Source organism: Panthera uncia, chromosome D2, assembly GCF_023721935.1.
Source record: "Panthera uncia isolate 11264 chromosome D2, Puncia_PCG_1.0, whole genome shotgun sequence".
NCBI classification, from domain to species: Eukaryota; Metazoa; Chordata; class Mammalia; order Carnivora; family Felidae; genus Panthera; species Panthera uncia.
The window spans coordinates 60,826,453-60,839,762 of record NC_064818.1 but is presented as its reverse complement, the minus strand read 5'-3'; the positions used below and the strand labels follow the sequence as shown (position 1 = coordinate 60,839,762).

At 42.1% G+C, this 13,310-nt stretch overlaps 1 protein-coding gene across 1 annotated transcript in view; it reads right to left on the bottom strand.

Annotated features, from left to right (window-relative positions):
- The window catches only part of LOC125933155 (VPS10 domain-containing receptor SorCS3-like), a 355,261-nt gene that overhangs the window by 243,002 nt on the left and 98,949 nt on the right, over nucleotides 1-13,310 (bottom strand). The gene's annotated exons all lie outside the window — the stretch shown is intronic.

The window sequence follows — 13,310 nt, the reverse complement described above, 5'->3', positions numbered from 1 at the left end:
CCTTACCCCTCTCTCTATTAAAAGAAGTGAAAATCCATGGATTGAAAATGATCAATACAATAGTCACCAATTTCTACAAATTTAGGAGAAGGAAGAATCAGTCCTGGCTAGCTGAATCAGGGAATACTTCATAGCACAGGTGCTTTCTGAAACTAGTACCTTAAGGTAGGGGGTAATCTCAACATCAGAGTAACCAGGAGTAGAAGGAAATTGATATGCACAGAGTCTTTCAGTGACTGACTTAGTATAACCCAAAAGCCCATGGTTTACATTCACTCTTGGTGTTGTGTAGTCAGTGGGTTTTGACAGGTGCATAATGATGTGTACGCACCATTACAGTATCAGACAGCATCTTTCCACTGCCCTAAGCATCCCTTGTGTTCTACCTATTCCCTTCTCCACTAACCCCTGGTGAACACTGATCTTTTTCCTGTCTCCAGTAGTTTTGCCTTTTCTGGAAATGCCATAGAGCTGAAATCATACAGTGTATATAGCTGTTTCAGATTGGATTCTTTTACTTAATAATATGCATTTGAGGTTCCTCCGTGTATTTTCACAGCCTGGTAGCTCATTTCTTTTTAACACCAAATACTATTCCATTGTATGGATGTACCACTGTTTATTTTTCCATTCACCTACTGAAGGACATTTTGGTTGCTTCCGAGTTGTGGCAATTATGAACAAAGCTGCTATAAACATCCATATGCAGGTTTTTGTGTGGACATATGTTTTCAACTCATTTGGTTAAATACCAAATTTTGCTAAATCGGATGGTGAGAGTACATTTAGTTTTCTAAGAAACTGGCACGCCGTCTTTCAAAGTGGCGGCACCATTTTGCATTCCCAGCAGCAGTGAACGGGAGTTCCTGTTGCTTCCCACCTTCGTCAGCATTTGGTGTTGTCAGCGTTTTGGATTTGCACCATTCTAATAGGTGTGTTATCATAGCAGAGTTGTATTTTTTTAAAAGAGCTTCCCTGTGATTCTCCTGCAGATGGCTCGAGGTTGAGAAATTTTAGGAAACTTAAAGAAAAAGGCTTTACCACCAGCTTGCAGTCTCTCATGTGAGGGTTGAGGATCAGGGCTGATTCTCAACTGGTGCTCACTTGGTACAGACTTGTCAGTTAAATACTGACACAGTCCTAGGCCCATTAGTAAAAAGCTGTTACTGCAAGCCCTCTCTGGGTCCCACTACCACCCACATAGCCCCAGACCCACTGCTTAGACTTTCCAGCGTGTTTCGCATCCTGTACCCAAGGAGCTAAGGCTTGGCCCTGAGAAGACCTCTGAAACTGTGCTCCAGCTACAGCCAGGGTCCTTCCTGACTAGTCAAAGCCCAGACCTTTCCTGGCTATTAAATATTTTAAATATCACTCATGGGTTTACACTATGAGATTATGTACTGTTTCCCAAACTTTCCTGATGACTGTATACACCTGCTGGGCTTGTTAGATAATCGGGCCCCACCCTCAGAATCACTGACTCAGTAGATCTGGGCTGGGGCCCAGAAACATGTATATGTGTGATTTTTCCTTTTTCTTTTGTTCAAACATCCAAGGTGTTGGGTTTTTGGTTGTTGCTGTTGCTGTTGTTGTTGTTTTCCAATCTCCCAGGGTTTTTTTTTTTTAATGTTTATTTATTTTTGAGAGAGATAGAGACAGAGTACAAGTGGGGGTGGGGGAGAGAGACAGAGACAGAGACAGAGAGACAGAGAGAGAGAGAGAGAGAGAATACCCAAAGAAGCTCCAGGCTCCCCTGAGCTGTCAGCACAAAGCCCAACACAGGGCTCAAACTCAAGAACTTCGAGTTCATGACCTGAGCTGAAGTCGAATACTTAACCCACTGGGCGCCCCAGGGTGGTTCTTATCTTTGGGAGAGTTTTGCAATTAAAAACAAGAGAGTGGGAAGAACTATTTCCACCCAGGCTAGAAAAATTCTTCTAAGAAAAAGCCAGGTAAGTCCCAATAACATGGATTTGGGATGTTGAGACATAGGTGAGAGATGTGAAATTCAAATCTTAGTCCTACCTTGCCAGCTCTGTGACTTGGGGCAATTGACTTAACCTGTATGAAACTACGTTTGCTGTAAAGATTAGGTGAAATAAATGCATGTGGTGCATAGGAGTTAGACATACAATTTCAGCCAACATTTAAGTGTATATATATATATATACATATATATACTTATATACTTATATATATATACTTATATACTTGGGTATATATATATATATATATATATATACATATATATATATATATACTTATATATATACTTATATACTTATATATATATACTTATATACTTGGGGATAGATAGATAGATAGATAGATAGATATAGATATAAGATAGATAGATAGATAGATAGATAGATAGATAGATAGATATGTATATCTCTCAGCCCTGGGACACCTGGGTGGGCTCAGTTGGCTGAATCAGCTCAGGTCATGATCTTGCAGTTTGTGAACCCCACATCGGGCTCACTGCTGTCAGCCTGTCAGTACAGAGCCCACTTCAGATCCTCTGTCCCCCTCTCTCTGCCCCTGCCCTGCTTGCACTCTCTCAAAAAATAAATAAATGTTTAAAAATAAAAATAAATAAATAAATAAATAAATAAATAAAATATATCAGCCTTGATTCAGACTCAAGGTTTTGCTACCTTTTTCAGAGCAGCAAAATTGGCCAAGGTTGGCCTAGCAAACAGTATGGTGCCATCAAGCCAATGTCAAATGGGGCTCCTTTAATCTTATTTATTTGGTGGACATCCAGCCTACGTCAGTGTTTGCTTTAAAACATGCATTTAGTAGGAAAAAAAAACCTTTGGCTCCATCTTGAGTTAGAAAACATTTAACTCAAGCACTGTCATTAGTCACTAAAAGTTTCATTTTGCAGCCCTCTTTACCTATGCTATTTTTCTATTTTTGCAGCAGCAAAAATTCTTGGCCCAGCTTCTTAATTTGTTCTAAACTGAGTAGAAAAAAAAAAAAAAGAGGGGGAATGCCTTCTTTCAAAGAATTTCACCCTCCTAAAGACAGAATGATTCCTGGGAATCCCAGCCCAGCCCAAGTCATTAGGGATGAATGCCACCTTGTCATAAGTGCTAGGCTGCAAAGAGTAGAGAAATGGGCAGATAATGAAATTACTGAACACTCAAAGTGTCAGAGACTGACAGGCTGGGGCCATCCATCACCAATTATATGAGGCATTAACATGCTGCTTTCCTATCCAGGGACAAAGACAGCAACAAGAATAGTAAATAGTCTGGAGTGGGTCTGTGCAAGAAAGCAATAATTTAATGACCTGACAACCAGCCAATACCCTGAAATTGTGGCCTTCCTCTGCCCCAGAACTTGTTTTACACCCAGCACCTGATCCTTGAATGATACAAAATGTCAATGTTCCCTAAACTTCAATCTTTGCTGCACTACATTCTTTGTATGCTGCTTCTGTGAAACAGCTATACTAAATGCCGTGTATTTCTTAAATTGGCTCTTCTTTTTACTAAAATTAATTGATTTTGAAAGAAAACTTGGTATTACGACCAAAATGGAAAATCTACATCACCTGCCATAAATGCAGAGGGATCATGAAAATAATAGCAAAGCAAGGAAAACAAGGCCATTAAAGTCTTAATACTGTCCCCTGCTGTGGGCTCTGAGACAGAAGCCACCTTTTTTTTGTTAAAATGGGAGATTATCAAGTGTTAGAAAGGTATTAAAGACACACTAGCCCCAAACGGAGATTCTCCCTTGATGTTCTAAAGGGATCAAAAGCAAACTGAAAAGAATTAAGTATCTCACCAAATGAGCCAATACTACTCACAGCCACATCCATGCTTGAGATGAACTGCCACAAGTCCCAATGCTTCGGAAAATACTACGAAGAGTTCTGGCTACAGAAGGTATGGCACTGACAGGCTTTTCACAAATACAAAACAAGCTATGAACATCCAAATGTGAGAAAACAACAATGCTCTTCCCAGGCAAAAGGTAGATAACTTATGGAATCCCTCCTCAAGGCTATTCTTATGAAATATCTTAGTTTGTTATCCCTTCTATCTTTGGATCCAACCAAGAAGGTTCAGCCAAAGCCATACCACCACCCAGGATGTTCTCAGTCTGAAGCAGGACATGGAGGCCTGACTGGTGGCCTGGCCATAGGCACATAACTCACATTATGGAGAAAGCTAAAGCTGGTAACTAGAGCCTTTAATCAGGAAGGCAGGATCACAATGGTGTCGTGGTGGCAGGTAGGACTTAGAACTGGTCCAAGTTGAAGGAATGAAATTAGCTTGTACCAAAATCTAAGCAGAACCAGGGACAGCTCCTTGTGGTCCCAAGAATTGATTACAGAACATAACTGGAGCTCTTCAGTTCCCAGCAGAATTGGTCTTTTCTGGCCACCACCAAGACTTTTTATATACATACACACACACATACACATATATGTGTTTTATTGGACACCTTACATGTGTTGTCAGTAGGACAGCTACTGGCCCTTAGGGAGCATTTTGAAAATTTCGGGCAACAAGGCAATCAACACTGGATTTAGTGGGCAGAGGCAGGAATGCTGATCATTCTATATTGTGTTGTACCATGGAAAGTCACTTCACATCTCACACAGCTTGAAACAGTCACCAGACATTCTTTTATTTTTTTAATGTTTATTTATTTTTGAGAGAGACAGGGTAGGGGGGTGGCAGAAAGAGATAGAAACACAGAACCCAAAGCAGGCTCCAGGCTCTGAGCTGTCAGCACAGAGCCCAGTGTAGAGCCCAAACCCATGGACCATGAGATCATGACCCGAGCTGAAGTCGGACACTTAACCAACTGAGCCACCCAGGTGCCCCACCAGACATTCTTATAGAGAAGAATCTATTTGTCATTAACCACACCTAGAACCTAAACTCATTCTACATATAAGCGGAAAGTCTTTTTTGCATAGCATCAATAGACTGAATTTTTAAGCACATAACTACCACGTAGATTATAAGACTGACTTTTGTAAAGGATCTTACAAAAAAGTATTCACCATTTTAACAAAAAATCACATAATAAATGGCAATATCATTTGTAGTGTTTGTATTGCCAACACACCCTGTATCAGTCTGCTTTTGTAGCTGCCTCTCAGTGATTCTATGTATGGAAGCAAGCATCCAATGACTTCATTATAACTCTAGTGTAGTCGTACCCGAGCATTTATTGAAATACATGCTATTTTGTTATAAATTACTCTCCATTTATTTCTTCTTTATATTAGAGTCAGAGCATTATGTTGATTTTAATTATGTGTGTAGGCAGGTTACATTATCTCTGAATTTCATTTCAGTACAGTAAAGTGAGTGTTTAAAAATATTTGTTGTAAAAATGGGAAGCGGGTCTGAAATGCCTGAAAATACCGTTCTCAGAGATCAGCCCCATGGTGGTTTGTCTTCCTAGTCTCTGTAACCCCAACCCCCACCGAGTCCATGGAGGGCCTTCCGTAGGGCAGAGAAACACAGGCTCCTCATCCTCTCCAAGCTCCATGTGGGTGTTAGGCTGTGAAATCCAGAGGCACGGGGTATTTAGCCAAGGACTTCAACTCCAATGTGGTCCCTGCTGCCTCCACAGCAACCTACTTGTTTTGGCAACAAAACTTGTAAGAAGGGGAGTAGGCAGGTATTGCCTATTGAAGTAACTTTCCAAATCCCCTCTTCAACTATATGCTAGATAATAATCTCTCTCTCTCCTCTCTCTCTCTCTCCTGTGTGCGTGTGTGCGCGCGCGCACACACACACACACACACACACACACACACACACTATCTACCTTGAAATCCTTCCTTGATCTTTTGTTTAAATCCTTCCAATAGAGGTTCATTTGGTTCATTTCCCCTAGATTCCTGTAGCTTTTTTCCCTCAAGGCTCCCAAAACGCCCCACCCCCTACCATAGCATCTGTTCTGAGCCCCAGAGCCCCCTTTATCACTGTTTATCTTTCCCACCTACAGCAGCCATCTGGCTCCTAGCACTTTGGCCTCATGATAGAAAATGTCCCAATCATCAACCCTTGAAGGAAAACAGGTGCACAGGAGAAGACCCCATATTCCCGAAAGCTGATAAGCAGTATATGTATGACGTTTTCCAAACCAAAAACCTGGACACAAAATCTGATGAAAATATGGGCTTGGAGTCTGACCCAGAACAAAGTGTTGGAAATCATGACTGTCCCAGAAATTCAGGTATGAATAATCCAGACAGGGTGATCTTAGAACTCTTCTGAGGTAGCTGCCAAGAATAGCAGCAGCTGCATATTCCTTTTCTCTGGCCTGGAAACTGAGGCAAAAGGTCCAGCCCTGACCCTCTCCTAACAGTCTGCCAGCATCTTCTCCACCTCTGTCATTGCTGTCCTGTCTCACTCTACCCCTTAAATTTTGGTCATTGCCAATGTTCCACTGTCAGCTCCCTTCTCTCTCTACATTCCACTCCTGGGAAATTTAATCCACTCTGACAGTTCCATTACCACCTAAGTGCCAGTGGATCCAAACCTTCCTAATCCCATCCTGACCTCCCTCCTGATCTTTAGTCCTATAAATCCAACGACCTCCTAGAAAAATCCAACCTTTGAACTTCCAATACTTCAGCGATAATATGTCAAAATCATACACATTCTCCTCCCCTCCCTCCCCTGCTAAGTTAAATCCCTGCTCCTGTCTGTATTCCTGTCTCAGTTAATGGTCATCACTGCCTTCCCAGCACCCACAACAGAAACCTGAAGGCCATATTATTGACCTAACTGTTCCCCAAACGCATGGCTGAGTCCTAAGAACTCTATCTTTGCAATGATAGCATGTTATCACATCCTCCGTTCCCAGGGCATCAGTCCAGATTTTCATCATCTTTCACCTGGAATATTGTAATACCAAGGACTTTCACTGATTTCTCTTCCTCCTCAGAGCCTCCCACCCATCTCCCAACCCCTTAGCAGTATGATCCTATTAAAGCGTATAGTCAAATCTGACACTTAGCTCCACACCAAGCTTTCAGCATGACCCATGGTACAGAATTCTGGTTCCTCAACACAGCCCTCCATTATTGTTTCCTTTCAATCAGGAAGGACTAGAAGCATTTGAATCAGGCAGACCTGAGGTTGAATTATAGGTTCACAGATTTCTGACTGTGTGACCTTGGACAAGAACAAGAGTGCAGACTCATTATTTTAATTACCCTAATTGTAGAGTCTGTATTTATCGTACATAGAGTTCAACTTCCTATTCAGCCACTTTAGGTAAAAAAAGGCATCCACAGGAGATGGGGTTATGTTATCTGACATTCAAAATAACTCACTTCTGAAGTGGTAAAAATCTCTTCTTTTTATCAAAAATGGAGATAATAATGATGCTTTTCCATTTTATTGCAAGGATTAAAAAGAGAAAAAATATATGCATGCACATATACAAATACATTTATATATAATTATATATACATATTACATATATACACATACACATGTATATATAATTATATACATATTGCACACACATATACATATGTGTACATATAATTATAGATACATATTATGTATGTACACATACATTTATATACACATATACATATGCATTTCTATCTATACACATACTATATATGTATCTTTATATATAATTATATATACACATATACATATACATTTTATGTGTGTGCATATTTGTATATGTATATATATCCCAGCACCAATTCCAAGGTTCCTCTCCTCCTTTGCCCAACCATAGTAAAACTCCTTATTAAGAGATAAACTTGGGAAATAAATGACCGAAAAATCACTCAGTCTCAAAGTAGGGACACAGCTGTTGTGAAAGACCCAAGGAAATCCCACAGTCGACCTGAGGCTACAAGAACAACAACAACAAAAAGGATAACACACAACCTACAAAAATGTGGGACTTTTGACAGGTAGGGCGTGTAAGTCACAGTCATTCGAAGTTTCATGAAGGCGGCTGCTTCTAAGTCTTCTGCTTCTAAGTCTTAGAAGGAAATGATAACTGTGAAGAACTGTAGCCACCTTGATACCAAGGATACTTAGAAATTCACTTTCTAAAGCAGGAAATGTTGCAAAGACCATAAGGATAAATGTTCCCTGCATTTCTTCTCTCCACCAGGAACAGCACAAATGTTGTAAGCAACCCACAGGGAATAAAACACTCACTGCCTTCAAGGACCAAATGGTCTTTACAAAGTTGTTACCATGTTTAACTGGTGAAGCAAAGCAGAATGGAACATGGTCAAAAAGAGGAAACAACCACGTGCCACAGGAGGATGAGGCTCGAAGTGGCATCAAAGGCACACCTGATACAGGTGGCAGCCAGCAGGGTCAGTGTGGAAGTGCCATCATGCATTCTCCATCTTCTTCCCACCGAGACCTGTTGCCACATACCTCTAACGGGATAGGTATGTGATGTTTTAGGATAACTCTGACTTTCTTGGGCCCTGTATTTTGAATTCAGACCAGAACTATCCCCAAAACATAAGCTTCTCTTTGCAGGGAATGTAGACACTGGTCCAGGTTTCTCTCTATATTTATGCCTCTAACCTATTCTCCTTCCTTCTTTCTGATTTGATTCCAAAGCAGAAATATAACAACTCTACAGAAGATTATAATCACCGGCTTTGTTATGGAAAGGTGTAGAAAATATAAATATCTTCTCTGATCACAGCCACCTAAAGAGTACCAATTTGGAGAGCTCCAATTTCCCCAGAGTTGCAGAGAACTCTAGATGATCCACAGCACATAACAGAATAACAGAAGAGCTCCTCTGCTTATGAATGAGAGAAGGGCTAAAGGAGACACCCCAGCCTGAGATCCTGTGTGTCTGCTGCTGCCCTAGCTCCTGACCACACCAGAGCCACACAAACGCCCTTGCAAGCCTTCCTATGTCACCAAAGCACAGCAGCCAGAATGCAAAATCTGAGATTCCAGGGCTCCCATGATCCAAGTTAAGGGCCAAAGAGGCAGCTTTAGAGTCAGTCCTTGAGGAACCTGGATTTCAGATGAATGCAGTGCCTTATTCCACCAAAATCCAACTCAAAAAAATGTTCACGAAATGGCCACTCCACATACCATGTATCACCACTGGGTTGACACTGGGCTAGGCACCCTTCCTGAGTGGTTTAAGGCCCTTAAGCACCACTGAGCCTCTTTTAAGTCATCTGTTAAATGGAGCCAATATCTTAACCCACATAAAGGCAGGGAGCTGAATCAGACGGCTTCTGGAGTTATCGCCCGGCTCCAACTTGCCTGCATAGCAACCAGGAAAAGGGAAGGCTGTTTTCCAAGTTTGACAATGGACTGTTGTATGCCAAGCTTGGATAGATATATATTTGTTTGTAGGGCTCTAAGTCCATATTGCCTCTAGGACTCTATAAACACCTGCAAAGTGACCAATGAAAGAGGAAGGTGTCTGCATTACTGACCTCACTAGTCTCTGAGCTCAGGGTCTGCTGCCTCAAGGCAAGCCCTCCTATCCATCAAAGTCTCCTCCTCACTTCGGGAAGTCCTGTTTTAGCCTTTCTCAGACATACCCACTACTCCACTGGCCTTGCTTTGAATAGCTCATGCATATCGGTCTTTAGATCTCAGTGTGTCCTGCGAGTTTTATTCCCAGCTTTGGGGGGCTAGGGCTACTGCCAGACTCTCCCAGTCCTACCTTTCATCTATCAGACAGCTGGCCAGGAGAATGATGCTGTTTGTAGACGATAAAACAGAGCAAGAACAGAGTTGCCTGAGTGTCCATCTTTATGCAAACCAGAAGTGCCATCTTCTGAAGATCAAGGAACCATGGACTTCAATCTCCTCATTTCCTTAAAACAGGGAAGAGAGGTTCAAGTTTGGTTCATTCAGGAGAGATCACACATGCATCATGCAAAGAACCCTATTGATTCTGCTAAAGGCAAATGGGATTAATGCTAAGACCACATTGTGTTCATCTAAGTATCCCCTTCTAGCACAGAGAGAAATATATATATAAGCAATCAGCAACATAGCTGCTAAATTGGCAACCATCAAGCTATAATCTCTGCCTTCAAAGTACATATACATTTGTAGAAAAACAAAACGGACACAAGTAACCATCCCAAAAGGTAGAAAGTCAGCACTGAGAGAGATGAGCAATGAAAACAGGTTAAGTCCTAAAAGGGAAAGCTGTTTTCATCTGGAACCTCAGGGAAAGCTTCAGGGAGGAGGTGGCCACTAGACAGGTAAAGAGATAGGTAAAGGCTGTCCCAACAGTGAGGGGACCTTCCAAGGGTAATTAGTCCACCTGGGGATTCCAACTCAAGGCCATAGATTTTTCTCTCCCACTGTCTTAAAAAAAGAACCTCTGTCCCTTTTTCCTTTCCTTTTCTCTGGCCTCCTTGCCAATGTGGTTTATTTTTTGTTCCCCCTTCACTTACTTCCCCAGCCACTGCAAACTCCTACCGGGAAGTGGTTTGTTAATGTTCTTCCCTTCTTTTTGTCAGCCCCAAGTTAATGGGCTTCTGGCTAAATACTTGAATTTATGCACCCTACATTGTCTTTTCAGCACGATTTCCAGTAATTTATGGGAGCCGCTGTCTGCCGCATTGTGTTATTTAGTACTGTGGATGGCTTTCGAATATAGTCTGCACAGTGGTGCTTCGGTGGAGGACAGAAGCAGTGTTATATGGAAACTGGATAGGCTCTCACTCTCCTCTTCTGGGGAAGAAACTCCTGTTCGGGCGAGTTACCGAGGAGAGTTATGGCAGCGTTGGCACAGAATTCCCCGAGTCATGCCAACCCCATTAAGAAGAGACAGGATGAGGGAGAAAGTCCTGAATTACCCAACAAAGTTAGGCACTGGGATAGCCAAGACCCCTGTGAGCCAGAGAAAGCCAGACAGAAGAACCATCACCCCAAAAGTCACACAGCCATACATTCTTTTTATGGTGGTGGCAGCAGAGGGCTCGGAGAGGGACCGACCAAGTGCTCACCTCCACATACAGCTACGCATTCAAAGGGCAACCATTTTCCTCTTAATCCTGATCAAGTTGTTGTTCTGAATTCGCAGTGTGCTAAGAATGATACCACTCATTTATTTAATTTTCTCAGCAAATCTGTTCTGGTTTCTACCTTTCCCAGCAGTGAGATATATCCTGGGAAGAGAGCCTCCCAGGTGCAACACTATAACCCAATAACACCCTGCAAGACCCAGGTTTTCGAAGAAAAGCCCGAGGCAAGATGTGTTAGCCTATGCTCTGTGTGAAATGAACAAGTCCTCACTCTCCAAGAACCTGATGTGCAAGAGAAAAGAGAAGATGCATTTTTCAATAACTTGGGGCCGAATGCATGGAAATGCAAAGAATCAGGCTGGCTCTAAGCTATCTGGTCACCCTTCCCCCCATTCACTCTCAACACTGACACCCAGGAGGATGTTTTCTGACTACCAAGACTGCTATCAAACGTGCAGACCTGGGCATTACTGAGGGAGGAAGATGGGACATGAGAGAAAGTTCAATAAAGAGACTGTAGAACCCCCCGGACCTTGAACAAGATACGAACTACAGATTGTTTTCAAGATGAATTTAATGTTTTTCCCAAGTGGGGCATGCCACTCTGGTTGCCAGAGCCCTGACCACTTTTACTTCCTCCTTTACTTGGCCATTTCAAACACTTACGTTACCTCTCTGATCCCTGGGATTCACAGGAAATCCCAAGAGCCCCAAGAAACAGACTGTCCATGCCAACCTTGCTGAAGAATAACAAGACATTGGCAGAAAAGGCAGGGCGCCTGGGTGGTGGAAACAATGATGTCATTAGGAGGGATGTTTGAGCCTCTAATAGATGGTACGTAACAAATCGGTGTGGTATAAATGCAATTTATGTGGGCCATAATGTACTCAATTCATCCCCATAAATGAAGGTAAAATCGTACCTCACCTGACAGATTCTAGTTCCTACTTATCATTAGCCATGATAAATCCCACACAATAATGGGAGTTCCTGGAGACAACTTTTCATTTCTGGGTAGCTTCGGTTAGTCACATTCAAACCACAATTTGCTCATCCTTCCAAAAGCAAACCTTGCTAGGCATTATTAGATTTCAAATTCATTTTTTAGCCTTAAGTGATTTTTGAGAAAGTAATACAAGCACATAGAAAAAAAAAAATCTAGAAGCACGAAAGGTCTTCTACAAAAAAAAATAAAAAATAAAAAAACCTTTCCCGCCTCTTGTGTCCCTCAGTCAAGTCCTTCCCTAGTAGCAAATAGTGTTACATATTTCTTATGAGTCCTCCCAGAGATCTCCAACATAGACATATTTATAGATCACTCATACTTTTATACAAATAGAAGCACACTATGTATACTGCATTGCACTTTGTTTTTCTCATTTCACATTATACCATGGAGAGCAGTCCTTTCCCATGGAAATAAATCCTCCTCACTCCTTTTAACAGCTGCATTGTATTCTATTTTCTGGATGGACCATAATTAATTTCACCAGTTCCCAGCTGATGGGTATTACGGTTACTGTTTCAGGCTTCTGTTCCCACAATGCAGCAATAAGTGGTCCTTTGGCTCCATTTTCATTTTCTTTCAGTGCAGCCACTGCCTGATTCAATTTCCCTACCTTCTTCACCTAGATTCAGGAGCCCATCCTGAGAGACAGAACAAACGTCTCTGCAGAGCTGTGGTTCTCAGCAAAATGAAATAAAATAAAATCCTGCCTCCATCGGCCCATCTGGAGGGCGCTGCTGTGAGCAGGGTCTGTAAGCATAATAAATCTCTCCTGAAGCCAGAGCCGGGAGGGGGCTGCCCAGGCCGAAGCGATGGGCTTCGTAGTTGGAGATGTCGACAGGCTATATTGAAAGCTGAGAACGGAGCCATATAAATCTGTAATTGCAACCCCATTCTCACGACGGAGAGCTGCCTGCTTGTAGTTGCTTCTCATTACCTGCTTACAACTGTAATTTCTGTGTGGTCTTTTTCCTTTCCTATGCTGCATTTTTCTGGGGATTCAGAACTGGGGAGTGGTGCTAGGCATTTCTAAAAAGGGAACAGAAGGTACCAATTACAGAAAAGTGATTTCTTCTTTTGAATCCAACTGCTACGAACTTCATTGTCCCTCTTCAGGTGAGAACATCACAACCTGATGCAAGCATAAATTGGTTTGGGAAAAAGAAATCCCATCTGCCCATCCTGCCCAAGAGCATCCACTGGTTAGGCTGGATCATTCAAAGTCCTCACCAGCTCAAACAAACAGACCAACATGTCCTCCTCCCAGGCTGCCGAAAGTATGTGTCCTAGCCAGAAGCGAGGAGTCTAGT